Raw genomic sequence first — 14,865 nt, 5'->3', positions numbered from 1 at the left:
TCCCCAGCTCTTTCTCCTTCCCCCACACATAAGGAGGGTAGTGCCTATCTATTCTATTCTTCTCCACCCACATCCCCACCATCTTTCTTTATGCTGACCTGCTGGGGCCTTTAGCACTTCTGTTACCAGAGGCAGCCTGAGGGAGTAGAAAGACAACTTGATAGGCTGTGTGCCCATGAGCAATTATCTTAACTTCTCTGACACCCGGAATTCTTCATTTGTCTGACATGTTGTAGAAGGGGTTCCTGTTTCTGTTCAGGTAAGGGTTTGATTAGATAACATCTGTGGTCCATTTCATCCCTGAAATTCTATGATTCTGTGACTTACTAGCTTGCGAAGCTGGTTAAGTAATTTTTCCTCTCTGAATGTGCTTCTATATATAAATACATACATATATACATACACACATACATTATATATACATACATATATGTATATATGCACATGTATACACACACACATATATATGGATTAATAATACCTTCACTAAGTTCCTCATAGGATAATTATGAGAATGGTGTTTTGCCAGCCATAAAGCTCTATACATATGTAAATTTATGTATTATTATTGCCTGGAGCTGCCTAAGAATCAGAATTTTGGTTCTGGGGCAGCTAGGTGGCGGAGAAGATAGAGCACCGGCCCTGGAGTCAGGAGTACCTGAGTTCAAATCCAGCCTCAGACATTTAACACTTACTAGCTGTGTGACCCTGGGCAAGTCACTTAACCCCAACTGCCTCACTTAAAAAAAAAAAAAGAGAGAGAGAGAATTTTGGTCCTAAAGGGACCTTTTTTGTTGTTGTTAGTTGCTTCAGTCATTGTCTGACTGTTTGTGACCCCATTTGGGGTTTTCTTGGCAAAGATACTGGAGGGGTTTGCCATTTCCTTCTCCAGCACATTTTATAGATAAGGAACTGACCCACGTGACCCATGGTCACACAGATCTGAGACCATTAGAACTCAGGAAGATGAGTCTTCCTGACTTTAGGGCCCACACTCTTGTGCCCCCTACCTGCCTTCCAAAGGGACTTTAGAGGTCACCTACTTCAGTGATTCCTAGTTTTATAGCAAGGTGACAGACCTTTCACCAGCAAGGTGATTAACTTCTTAAAACCTGCAAACTTTTTTTTTTTTTCTGGTGGGACAATGAGGATTAAGTGACTTGCTCAGGGTCACACAGCTAGTAAATGTCAAGTGTCTGAGCTCAAATTTGAACTCAGGTCCTCCTGAATCCAGGACCAGTGCTTTATAAAACCTGTAAACTTTTAAAGCTGACATATTCAACTAGCTCCCATCTTCTGGAGTCTTGCCCCCTGGCTTCCTGTTGGGAAGATCTAAATAATCTTCTGCTAATCTGTTATACAGCATAAGCTTGAAAACACTGATTTTACCTAGTCTTTTCATTTTATGAATGCTGAAACATTAGGCCCAGAGAGGCAGAGGAACTTCCTCAAGGCCACACAACTCATCAGTGGTAGAACTAGGAGTTGAAGTTGGGGATCCCTAGTCCTAGGCCAGAGCTCTTTCCACTAGACCATAATGGCCTGACTGCCCCCAACACTCACTGTCATTTCCAAAGTAACCTTCCATATACCCACTGGTTCTTCCTTCCAGAGTGGACCATTTGCAAAAGGGAGTGTAATGAGACACATCTTTTCTCCTTGGAGGGCATTGAGGGATAGGGAATGACAATGATGACAGGTCCCTCATTGAATACTTCTGTGGAAATTGGTTTGCAGTGGAAAGTTGCCTTGTTCCAGTGGAAAGGCCACTGGACCAAGATGGGGGACTTGGGTTCTAGTCCAGACTTTGACCATGAACTTGCCGGGTAGCATTTAAATAAAACTTTAAGCTTTGCAAAGGATTTTACATACAAGGCTTCATTTTCATTCTCACAATAGTCCTTTGAGACAGGGAGGACAAAGAATATCTTGAATGGACAGATGGGGAAGATGAGGTTCAAGGACATCAAGTGACTTGCCCTCAATTTCATAGCTAGTAAGTGTCTGAGACAGAGCATGAATTCGGGTCCCCTGATTCCCAAACAAGTACTTTTTCTTAGATTTACATACAGATAGATGGATAGATGGATGGATAAATAGATAGGTAGAAATGGATGGATAGGTAGAGAGGTAGATAGGTAGAAAGAAAGAATGGAGAGATAAATGGATGAATAGATAGATGAATGAATAGATAGGCAGATTGGTGGAAAGAGGGATGGATAGATGCATGAATGGATGGGTAGATGGATAGATGTGGATAAGTAAATGGATGGAGGGGCAGCTAGGTGGCGCAGTGGATAAAGCACTGGCCCTGGATTCAGGAGTTCCTGAGTTCAAATCCGGCCTCAGACACTTGACACTTACTAGCTGTGTGACCCTGGGCAAGTCACTTAACCCCCATTGCCCTGCAAAAAAAAAAAAAAGTAAATGGATGGATAGGTAGATAGAAGGATGAATAGATAAATGAATGGATGGATAGATAGGGAGATAGGTGGATAGAAAGGATCAATTGATAAATGGATATATAGATAGATAGATTTATTAAGTACCTACTATGTACTGTGCTAAAACCAGAACTGGAATAGAAATAAACATATAAGCAAGAGATACTGCCCCAGCTCTAAGGGCCTTATATTCTTCTTCTTCCCCCCCCCCCAGGACAATGGGGATTAAGTGACTTGCCCAGGATCACACAGTTAGTAAGTGTTAAGTGTCCGAGGTTGGATTTGAACTCAGGTCCTCCTGAATTCAAGGCCGGTGCTCTATATACTGTGTTACCTAGCTGCCCCTAAGGGCCTTATATTCTAATGGAGGAATAAAACACATTAAGAGGATCTGGGAAAGGGAGAGGGAGTGTTTGTGAATAGTGACATGGTGCTGAGGGGCCTAGGAAGTAGGATTGAGGCATGGGTCCCAGCATGATAAAGGGAAAACTGACCTATCAGAGCTGAGGAAGTCAGGGGTGGAGTCCAAGTTTCTGGTCAAATGGAAATGATTAGAGAGTAAGACCATGGTGAGGAGGAGGTAGTAAGAACTGAAAAAGAGGTGAAAGTTGGCGTACCCTTTCGAGTTTCACCATCCTCTCCATCAAATGGGTTCCTTTCACAGGAGCAGATTTTAGATCAGTATGAAGAATTTCCTAATAAATAGAGCTATCCAGTCACACAGTGGACTGCCTTGGGGGATACTGAGTTTCCAATCCCTCAAAGGTCTTCAGACAGAGGCAGGAGGACAACTTGTCAGTGATGTGCCTGAAAGGTTTGGTGGTCAAAGTAGAAGTTAGTTAGCCGTCTGACATTCTTCCAACTCTGCTCTGCCTATACCTCCCAGGGCTATTTTGAGGATCAGATGAAAGAATAAATGTGAAGGACAAAGTACTTTTGTGTTAAATGTAAGGAATTATTAGAAACAAACATGCTTATCTTGCTAAGGTGAGATGGGGGAAAGGAGAAGATAAAAAAAAAACCCACCAACAAACTCCTCCCTCTAGTTCTGAAACCCCAGACATCTGGAGGTTCATTCCCTCATTTCTTGATTTTTTTTTAATCTGACCTATGATTTCATCAGTTTAAGGAGCTCTTGGTGATCAGCCTCCTCGACCATTGCAGATCAGCAACTTCTCTGCAATTTATATAGGGTAACACAGCCAATGTGTGCCAAGTCTACCAGGTTCTGAAGCCAACTGTCCACTGGGCCATGCTGCTTCTCCATTTGTTGATTCATTCTACAAGTATTTATGAAGTGCCTACTATGTGGAGAGTACCACATCAGACACACATCATCTGGTGTCTGCCCTCATCAAGCTTACAATCTACTAGTGAACTAGGACCCCCTACACAGATAATGATAATATATGAAGAATGCACTGTTGTTCAGTTATTTCAGTCTCATCTGACTCTTCATGACCTCATTTGGGGTTTTCTTGGCAAGGACACTGGAGTGCTTTGCCATTTCCTTCTCCAGCTCATTTACAGATGGGGAAACTGAGGCAAACAGGATAAAATGACTTGCCCAGGTCCATATAGCTAGTAAGTGTCTGGGGCCAGATTGGAACTCAGGAGATAAGTCTTTCTGACTCCAGGCCCAGCTCTCTATCCATTGTTCCACATTATTGCCTAGGAATGCATTACAGAGGTTCAGAACCAATTGCTTTGTGAGGCTTGAGGTCTGAAGGAGCATTCCTGGAAGACACATGTTGGGGGTCCAGGGTTTTGTGGGTAAGGGGGTAGAACAGTCAGCCTGCCATCCTCCTTTACCAGGGCCTGCCACTCCTATGGTGAGGGCATGACAGAGAGGCACATCTGTCAAGGAAAACCACAGTTAGCTGGGTGGTACAATGGGTAGAGTACTGGACTTGGAGTCAGGAAGACCCGAGTTTGAATCCAACCCTAGTTGTGTGACCCTCTGCAAGCTTTTTAACCTTTTTCAGCCTCAATTGCCTCATCTGTTAAAACAGAGATCATAACAGCACTGACCTCACAGGGTCACTGACAATAACATATGCATGCAATGCATGTTATAAGGCTTAAAGACTATATAAATGCGAGTCTATTATTATTATTACTATTATTGCCCCAGCTTTTACCATGGTCCCCTGCAGAGAGAAATCAGAGCAAATGAGTTTCCTTCTCTGTATCCTGATGTGGGTCAAAGCTTTGATCTATTCCTTTAAGAGCTGGGAGTGGGGAGGGGGCTGGAGCCCCAGAGGGGCGGCTGTGATTGGGACGAAGCAGACTTCTTTTGGGCTCCCCGGGCAACATGGAAACTGCTCATCAGCCAGCTCTGCAGTCTACTGCGGGAATCGGCTTTATTAACACTCCCCGTTGCCTGCACACATTGGCTGGCACAGACAAGCAAACACTTATCAAAGTGTAGAGAGCCCTTATTGCTTATTGCTGCACTGCAGAGCTGGCTGGGCTGGAGAGATGGGGGTAGAAGGGAGTGGGGGTGAGAAGTTGATTGCAGGTAGCTGCTCTGGTCTGCTGGTCAACCAGCCAGCTCCATCCCCATCTGCCTCCCGCCTGGTGTCAGCGGATTCCAAGAAGGATAAAAGAGCTTAGATATAGGCATGCATTCTGTGCCTGGGTCATTTTTTCCCCCTCCACAGTGAACCCCCTTGGTGTCTGGGGTCCACTGCCTCTTAGACCAATGCTGAGAGAGAGTGACATTTGCTGGCCTCTGATTTTTTTGTTCTCTTTCCTTAGAATCATTCCCAAAGACTAAGGGCTTCTTCCCTGTGGAGGGCCAAGGAGAGATGAGCTCGATAAAGCCTTTGGCCTGGGTAACAGCCTGCTTACATAATGATGTTCTCAGCACAATTTTCTATAGAATAATATCTCAGGAAAAGGCTTAAGGCAGCTGTTCCTCTATGCATCCAGCTTCTTTTTTTCCCCTCTCAACACACATGTCCAGTCTCTTTTAAGTCTTTACCTTGGTGCTAACAGGAAGTGATTTGTATAGAAATGTTGCAGGCTTTCATACATACTCAGTTGTTCCATTAGAATCACCAAACAAATGTCATTAGTATGATAGGAATAGGGACTAGACATGTAATTTCCCAAGTATAGGTAAGCCCTTATCAAGAAACTTCTCGGGGCAGCTAGATGGCACAGTGGATAGAGCACCGGCCCTGGAGTCAGGAGTACCTGAGTTCAAATCCGGCCTCAGACACTTAACACTTACTAGCTGTGTGACCCTGGGCAAGTCACTTAACCCCAATTGCCTCACTAAAAAAAAAAAAAGAAAGAAACTTCTCCTACCAGTGCAGGTCAGTACCTTTCCTGAAGCTGTAGTGAGCAGCTAGATGGATAGAGGATCAGTGGATAGAGAAGTGGGCCTGGGGTCAGGAAGACCTGAATTCAAATCTAATCTCAGATTTGGATAAGTCACTTAAACTCTGTTTGCCTAGGAAGCAGCCAGGTGACTCAGTGGATAGAAAGCTAGGCCTGGAGTCAGGAAGATCTAAGTTCAAATCCAGATTCAGACACTTACTAGCTGTGTGACCCTGGGCAAGTCACTAAACCCTGTTTGCCTCAGTTTCCTCATCTGTAAAATGAGCTGGAGAAAGAAATGGCAAACCACTCCAGTATCTTTAACAAGAAAATCCCATAGACAGTATGGTCCACGGGGTCACAAAGACTTGACCACAACTGAACAACAACAACAACTACCTTTCTTGCAACTTATGAGTTGAGAGTTGCCTAGAGCACTTTGAGATTAAAGTGATTTGTCCAGGGTTGCTCAGTTGGTATGTATCAAACCAGGACTCTTACTATTATCTTATTATCTCAACATATCTTATTATCAGTAAGAAATATTGGAATGAATATTTAACAAACATTTTTAAGCACCTAATATGTAATGAACACTGTACTATAGTCCTCTGATCCTTCATAATAATATGAAGGGAACTCTGGGTACTCAAAAGCTACTCTAATAGCTTTAAAAAAATTTTTAATAACAAGTTCTGGCTAGGGTATGTATGGGGTTGGAAGTTTGGGGGCAGTTAAGAGATGGACCCCAGAAAAGAAACTCTGACTTCAGGTACCAGTGCCAGAAAGTAACAGGAAAAGGCAAGATTGTGCCTTCCTCCTGATCTCTAATATCTAGTGAACCATCTTCTTCTTCTTCTTCTTCTTCTTCTTCTTCTTCTTCTTCTTCTTCTTCTTCTTCTTCTTCTTCTTCTTCTTCTTCTCCTTCTCCTTCTCCTTCTCCTTCTCCTTCTCCTTCTCCTTCTCCTCCTTCTCCTTCTCCTCCTTCTCCTTCTCCTCCTTCTCCTTCTCCTCCTTCTCCTTCTCCTCCTTCTCCTTCTCCTTCTCCTTCTCCTTCTCCTTCTCCTTCTCCTTCTCCTTCTCCTCCTCCTTCTCCTCCTCCTTCTCCTCTTCCTTCTCCTCTTCCTTTTTCTCCTTTTCCTTTTTCTCCTTTTCCTCCTCCTTCTCTTCTTCCTCTTCCTCCTCCTCATCCTTCCCTCCATACCCATGAAGGGGAATGGGCCAGAACTCTGAAGCTCAATGGCTTTTGGATTATCATGGGGAGGAAGCACAGCTCCCCCCAATGGGACAAAGCCCTGGCTGTCCTCTCATTATACCAACATTCCTACCAATGGTCAATAACTGATAACATTTCACATGGCCTTTTTTTTTTTTTTTGCAGGGCAATGGAGGTTAAGTGATTTGCCCAGGGTCACACAGCTAATAAGTGTCAAGTGTTTGAGGCTGAATTTGAACTCAGTTTCTCCTAAATCCAGGGCCAGTGCTTTATCCACTGTGCCACCTAGCTGCCCCCTTCATATGGCCTTTTAAAGTTTACAAAGCACTTGCCACAATAGCATTTGAACCTCACAACAACCTTGTATAGTAGGTATTATAGTCATTATCAATATTTACCAGATGAGGGTTATAGCTCTCAGGGATTCTTAGCCTCTTCCATGTCATAGACCCCTTTAGCAGCCTGGTGAAGCCTATAACCCCTTCTCAATAATATTTTTAACTGCATAAAATAAAAATCACAGGATTACAAAGGAAACATTATATTGAAATGGTTTTGCTCTCTCTCCCTTGCTCCCTCCCCCTTTCTCTGTCTCCCTCCCTCCCTCCCTGCCTCTATGTAACTCTCTAAAGAAGTTCACAGATCCAATAGAATTGGATCCCAAAGGCCATCTACTTCAACATCCTCATTTCACAGCTTCCTAACTGAAACAGGGAGGCAAAGCAACTTTCCCTAGGTCTCACAGTAGTATGAGAAATAGAACTGGGAACCCGGCACTCTAAAACTGCAGGCCGGAGATGGTAAAAGACTCCCCTGTGATAACACAGCTAGGAAATATGAGAGGCAGGATATGAAAGGAAATCTTCCTGCCTCCGAGTCCTTTTTCTCTCTGCTATGCCACACTTCCTCTGCTGGCCAGCTTTTAACCAGGTGATCCCAGATGATAAGCCAAGTACCTGTCCTCTAAGAATCAACCTAGCTTTGTTCAGAGGCTTGTTGCCAGGGGGTTAGACACCAGCATCCAAGTTGTTTTTTTTTTTTTTTCAGCGACAGCAGCTAATGTAGAACTCTTACAAAGGCATGAAAATAATTGGTATCTCCTTCAGTATAGGGGGTGCTCATTCATGCTGATGAAATCATAAATCCTTGATGTATTGAATTACAGCCCATAAAGAGCTATGCTAAGGGGCAGCTAGGTGGCGCAGTGGATAAAGCACCGGCCCTGAATTCAGGAGTACCTGAGTTCAAATCCGGCCTCAGACACTTGACACTTACTAGCTGTGTGACCCTGGGCAAGTCACTTAACCCCCATTGCCCTGCAAAAAAAAAAAAAAAAAAAAAAAAAAAAGAGCTATGCTAAGTCCTTGAAGGGATGTAAAGTTTAGAGGCAACAAGGTCATTTCTCTTATAGAGGTTGCCCACTATGAAATTTATGACACATACACAGACAACTTCGGTAGAATATAACAAGTATATTAGAGAGGTTCGAGAAAAGGGCTAGTGAGGTGCAAAGGAGGAAGGGTTGTTACTGACTAGGAACATCAGGGAAGGTTTCCTGGAGGAGGTGCCTTTGAGTTGGATTTTAAAAGATGGGTAGGATTTCAACAGAGAGCAGGGCATTCCAGCTGTAGGAATCAGCATGAGCAAAGACAGAGAGGCCACCAGAAAACATGGGGCATGTGTAGGAGTAATCCCGTCTGGGTAGAGCACAGAATGCCTGGTGGGAAAGGGAAGGTGTAGTCAACATATGGAAAGCCTGGAATGCCTTTGAAGTTTCTTCAGTGAGCAACAGGAAACCATTTTAGTTCCCTGGGATAAGATTACTCTAGGGGAAAAACAAAACAAATAGCTAAAGATTACAGGTAGTTCCTTTGGGCATCAAGTAGGTTCAGGATGGAATGAGATAAAGTGGTACAGTCTTTGAGTGGTTTTAATAAGACCACTCATCCTCTGAGAAGGTGGAAGTTGCTGGAAAGTTTTTTTTTTCCCCATAGCACTTTCTGCTTACTTCCTTTCCTTTTCTCCTCATGGGGGTTATGATGTTAACATGTTAATATTTGAGTATTTTTATCCCCACTTTACATATGGGTAAACTGAGGCCCAAAGAGGCAAAATGACATCCCCAAACTTGCCTAGCAGAGCCAGGACTGAAACCCACGTCTCCCAAATCCTAGCCCAATGATTTTTCCAATTCGCTAGTTCACAGCGGGCTCTGAGAGATATTTTAAAGGTTATTGGTCCAAGAGAGGAAAAGAACCTTTCCATTTTCATGTCCCATCTTCTCTGCCCCCTCCTTTTTAGTGGCCAGTTGGGAAAATAAAAGTATGTTATCATCTCCAAGACAGAGCTAAATTAAAGATATCTCAATACTTCTGTCCCTGTGAAATTGATCTGGAATCGAGTCCTCAGCAGAATTTGAATCTATAAAGCAGTCAGATTCAGTGCCAGTATAGGTGGGCACCGTTGAAGAAATCAGAATATGACAAGTTCCTTCCAAAGCCCTCAGTGGACCTCTGCTTGCCAGGCTGATTCCTAGTGAGGAGAGGATCACTGTTGCTTTTGTCAGACACATGGCCATGTTGTTCACAGCCTAGGAAGAAGAGTTGCCGAGGAAGCAGAGAGCCCGGGTTATTTACCCAGGGTTAGTGATTAGAATGGAGAAAGACGAGGAAGGGCAGAATACATACAGACTGCGTGTGCACAAAAGAGAGTGATCTGGAGTGCATAGGGTGCTGAACTTGGAGTAAGGAAAGACCTGGGTTCAAATCCTGCCTCTGACATCTACTTGCTGTGTGACCCTAGATGAACCACTGAGCCTCTTTGAGACCTAGTATCCTCATCTATGAGATGAGGGAGTTGGAGTAGATGCTCTCTAATGGTCTTTCCAAATCCACGATCCTTTGTCTCTATCCTCAATGGCCTGTCTAGGCTCCTTGGATTAAGAAGCCACATTTATTTTCAGAAAAAGCAGCCTAGTTGTGTGGTTTCCAGGTCCCACAATGTGGTCTCATTAGACAGGATGACTAGGCTTCCCAGGAGCATCATCCCACCCTTCAAATCACCCAACTTGCTGCTGTAGGGGTTGGGGGTGGGGTGGGGAGCCCTTGCCCTGAGCTCCCAAGTTCTAGTCTCCCCTCCAGGCTTGGCACAGTGGAGAAGGATGGATACTCTGAAGGACATAAAAGGTTTCCCATCCAAAATGGTAAATTAGCTGGGATAGATCTTTAAACCTCAAAAGCCAGCTACCAATACGTTTTACTGGCTCTGGAGTGGCAGTGCCCTTGGCCAATGAACTGAGAGAAGCAGCATTACATCATCAGTACAAAATCTCATTGGCTGCTGCTGGGTCTTTCTCAGAAATATTTGCAATTCATTATAATGTAGGCACTGTATGAGCCTTTAAAACCTCACAGCGCTGATGTTTACAGAGCAGAAACTGTCAGCATCTCATCTCCTTATTCCATGTACTTCTATCTCCGGGGAAGAGGCCTAGGAAAGAAGGGAGATTGGGGATTCCAGTGGAGGCAGGCTCTCCATTTTCAGCATATCCATAGGAAGTGGGGCCGGCTGAAATAGGAGAAGGAGACTTGTAGAATCATCCAGTGCTAGAACTGCAAGGACTCTTAGAGAGCATTTGAGATATCATTAGCTCCCATTGACTCAATTATCATATTGATGCTGATGACTTCCAGATCTATGTAGGTTCAGCCCCTGTCTCTTTCCTGAACTCCAGTCAGTCCTGTATCACCACCTGCTTATTGGGCATTTCTAACTGGATATACCACAGACTACACAAACTCAATGTGTCCGAAACAGAACTCAAATCTTCCCCCTCCTCACCAATTCCCCCCATCCTCCTAGCTTCCCTATTTCTGTCAAAGACACCATCGTCCTTCTAGTAACCGAAGAATCCTACTGAGTCATCTTTGTTCTTCCTCTTTTACAGTCAATCAGTTGCCAACTCTTGTTCATTCCACTTCTGTAACATCTCTTGCATCCCTACTTATCTCTCTACTCACACAATCAACAGTCCAACCCAGGCCCCTGTCACCTCTCACCTAGATTATTATAGCAATATATTCCTAACTGGTCTCTCTGCATCCCATCTCTCCCCTCTCCAATCCATCTTCCATGTAGCTGTCAAATTGATATCCCTAAAATTTGGTTCTGACCATGTCTCCCTGACCCATTCAGTAAATTCCAGCAATTCCCTCTTGTATCTAGGATAAAACACAAACACCTTTGTTTGTCTTTTAAAGCCCTTTACTGTCTGTCTCAGCCTGCTTATGGTACATCCCTCTCTAGCTCTACAGTCTAGCCAGATTGGCCTAGTTGTTCTGTCCATAGAACATTCTATTTCCCATCTCTTGGGATTTTGCTTAGACTGCTCCCTATATCTGAAATGAAACCCCTTCTCATCTCCTCTTCATCGAATCTTTGACTTCCTTCAAGGCCCAGAGCAGGGGCCAAATCCTATCTATGGAAGTGCCATCCAGAGACACCCAGTTTCTGGTACTTCTCTCCTTGGAAGGTACTTTGTATCTCCTTTGTGTATATTTTGCATATAATTATCTGTGTACATATTGTTTTCCCTTCTTTCCCCTTTAGAACGTAAGCTCCATGAAGGAAAGAATAGATTTTTTTTCTCCTGCTGTATCCTCAGTTTAATTTAATATAGTGCCGGGACCTTATTAGACACATAACAAGCACTTGTTGAATGAATGAATGAATAAATGAATCTTGTCTGATATACATGTTCTACAGATGAGAAAACTAAAGTCTGGAGAGGTCCTTGGCCAAGGTCTCATAGCCAGTTAATGACAGAACCAAGAGCTCCTGTAGTACTTAAGGTTAACATTTTCCTTACATCCGCTAAATAAATAAACAAACAAATAAAAAAAGGAATGAATAAATAAACAAATAATAAATGAATAAATGCACTATAAGGGGGCAGCTAGGTGGCAGTGGATAAAGCACTGGCCCTGGATTCAGGAGGACCTGTGTTCAAATCCAGCCTCAGACACTTGACACTTACTAGTCGTGTGACCCATGGCAAATCACTTAACCCGCAAAATAAATAAATAAACATTTTCCTTACATCAGTTCTGTGAGGTTGGTAGTGAGGGTTAATCATCCTTGTTGTTGCTCTTTGTCTTTCATTCTCAAAGAGGACCATGATATTAGGAGATGATGTCATGATTTTCAGTGAATTGAATTTAAGTGAGGGAGGGCTGTGCAAAGTCAACAGCCTCACTCTCTCCTCCAGAGCCATCTGGGTCCAGTGGCAAGATATACATCAGGACAATTGGAGATGGCCCTAGATATCTGAGGCAATTGGGGTTGTGACTTGCCCAGGATTCATGCAGCTAGTAAGGGGTTTACATTCTATTGGGAGAAGACAGCATGGTAACAGTGGATAGAACACCAGGCCTGGAGTCAGGAAGATCTAAATTCAAATCCGACCTCAGACATTTACTAGCTGTGTGAGTCACTGGGCAAGTCACTTAACCCTGTTTGCCTCAGTTTCCTCATCGGTCAAATAAACGAGCTGGAAAAGAAAATGTCAAACCACTCCAGTATCTTTGCCAAGAAAACCCCAAATGGGGTCAGGAAGAGTCAGACATGACTGAAAAGTGACTGAACAACAAGAATACAAGTGTTGATGATAATACTTAGCACTACCTCCCTCACAGGATTATGGGGAGAGTGCTTTGTAAAGTGTTATACAGATAACAGTGAAATAAGTTGAATTAGGAGAACAATTTACATGATGATCCACAATAATGGAAGAGAAAACGACATTGAGAGATGGGTCTATCATTTCCTGTGTTTGGCCTTGCTTTTCCCACCTGTAAAACATGGAGGTTGGACTCCTAAGTCCCTTCCAGCTTTAAAAAGGGGCCCTGTGATTCTGTGATGGGTACCCCCAGAGGATTCAGTGGTGAAACATCCCTCCTGCTATCAGCAAAGAGGTGCTAGATGAGGGCTGTGGAATGAGGTTTTTGCTCTCAGACAGCCAGCGTGCTGGTTTGCTTCCTTATTTCTTTCTTTCTTTTTTTTTTCTTAAGTGAGGCAATTGGGGTTAAGTGACTTGCCCAGGGTCACACAGCTAGTAAGTGTTAAATGTCTGAGGCTGGATTTGAACTCAGGTACTCTTGACTCCAGGGCCAGTGCTTTAGCCACTGCACCACCTAGCTGCCCCACTTCCTTATTTCTTACAAAAGACAATTACTGGGTAGGTGAGGAAGGTTAGGGAGCAGGAGAATGGAATCATTAGAAAGTGATAGTGAATAATAAAATACTTTTATTAAAAGTTTTTTTAAAAAGAAAGTGAGAGTGATTTTTTTTTTAAAGAAGAGCCTGGATAAAACATTTTAAAAAGAGCTATACAGAACATCCCAGAAATTTTCTTGTTGTTTAATCATTTCAGCCATACTGAACTCTTTGTGATCCTGTCTGGGGTTTTCTTGGCCAAGATACTGTAGTGATTTGCCATTTCCTTCTCCAACTCATTTGACATGATGAGGAAACAGAGACAAACAAGGTTAAGTGACTTGCCCAGGGACACACAGCTACTAAGTGTCTGAGGCCAGATTTGAACTCAGAAAAATGAGTCTTTCTGACTCCAGGCCCAGCACTCTATCCACTGTGCTTCCTATTACTATTATTGTTTGTCCTTCATTCTGGAAGAGGACCATGACATGATGTCATGACTTGCAGTGAATTGGATTTAAGTGAGGGAGGGCTGTTCAAGGTCACCAACCTTACTCTCCTCCAGAGCCATCTGGGTCCAGTGGCAAGATGTACATCAGGACAACTGGAGGTGGCCCCAGATGTTCAAGGCAATTAACCTTAAGTGACTTTCCCAGGACCACATAGCTAGTAAGTGTCTGAGGTGAGATTCCAACTCAGATCCTCCTAACTTCAGGGCCAGTGCTCTATCCACTTCACCCCTTAGCTTCCCTAGAAATCTTAATACAATTTTAAGCTTTAATAATTTAAATGGAAGTTTCAATAACAAAAATTTTAAGTTTTAATAGCTTAAAATGGCACTAAAGCTTTTGGGACACCATATATATGTATGTATATATGTGTATATGTGTGTGTTGGTGGTGATATTGCAAAACTAGTCTATCTCTAGAAAAACAACATGCCATAGGAGTTGTGGAAGTGAGACTAGGAAGACCTGGGTACAAATCTTGCCTCTGAAACATAATGACTTTGTGACCCTGGGCAAGTTACTTGACCTCTAAGTGTCCTTAGGCAATTCTTTGAACTGGTAAGTGGCTGACCTGGCATTTTCTCACCTAGGAGTCTTTTATATTAATTTTTCCAGGATGGGCTTGACTTATTAGGCCAGTCCCCTGATAGTTTAAATTTGATAATGGAATGAAATGCGATGCTTGTAAGTCATTCAACAGTTAACAAAAAGACATGCTTAGCTACAACAAGAGAAGGATATGTACTGAGGACACCCCCAGATGATACATCCAGGTAAAGGGCCCCCTTGCTTCTGAGTTGCCCATTGTGGTCTGCTAATCAAGCATCAGAGCATGCCTGAATCTCCTTATAGCTGTTTTTACTCGGGTGACCAGGAAATAATATCAATAGCCTGAGCCTTTGGTGTCCTGAGACATTCAGGTTTCAAGGATGAGTTCAATATGTTCAAAGAAAAAACTAGTCTAAATTGCACAGGGGAACAGAGACAGCAATATTGTTTGATGAAGAACTGTGAATGACTTGACTATTCTCAACAATACAATGATCCAAGACAATCCCAAAGGACTAATGATGAAGCATACTATCCACCTCCAAAGAAAGAACTGATTTTGATGGAACACAGACTGAAGCATGCTATTTTTCACTTTCTTTCATTTT

The sequence above is a fragment of the Dromiciops gliroides genome, chromosome 2, assembly GCF_019393635.1.
Source record: "Dromiciops gliroides isolate mDroGli1 chromosome 2, mDroGli1.pri, whole genome shotgun sequence".
Classification (NCBI taxonomy): Eukaryota; Metazoa; Chordata; class Mammalia; order Microbiotheria; family Microbiotheriidae; genus Dromiciops; species Dromiciops gliroides.
This window is presented reverse-complemented; position numbering follows the sequence as displayed.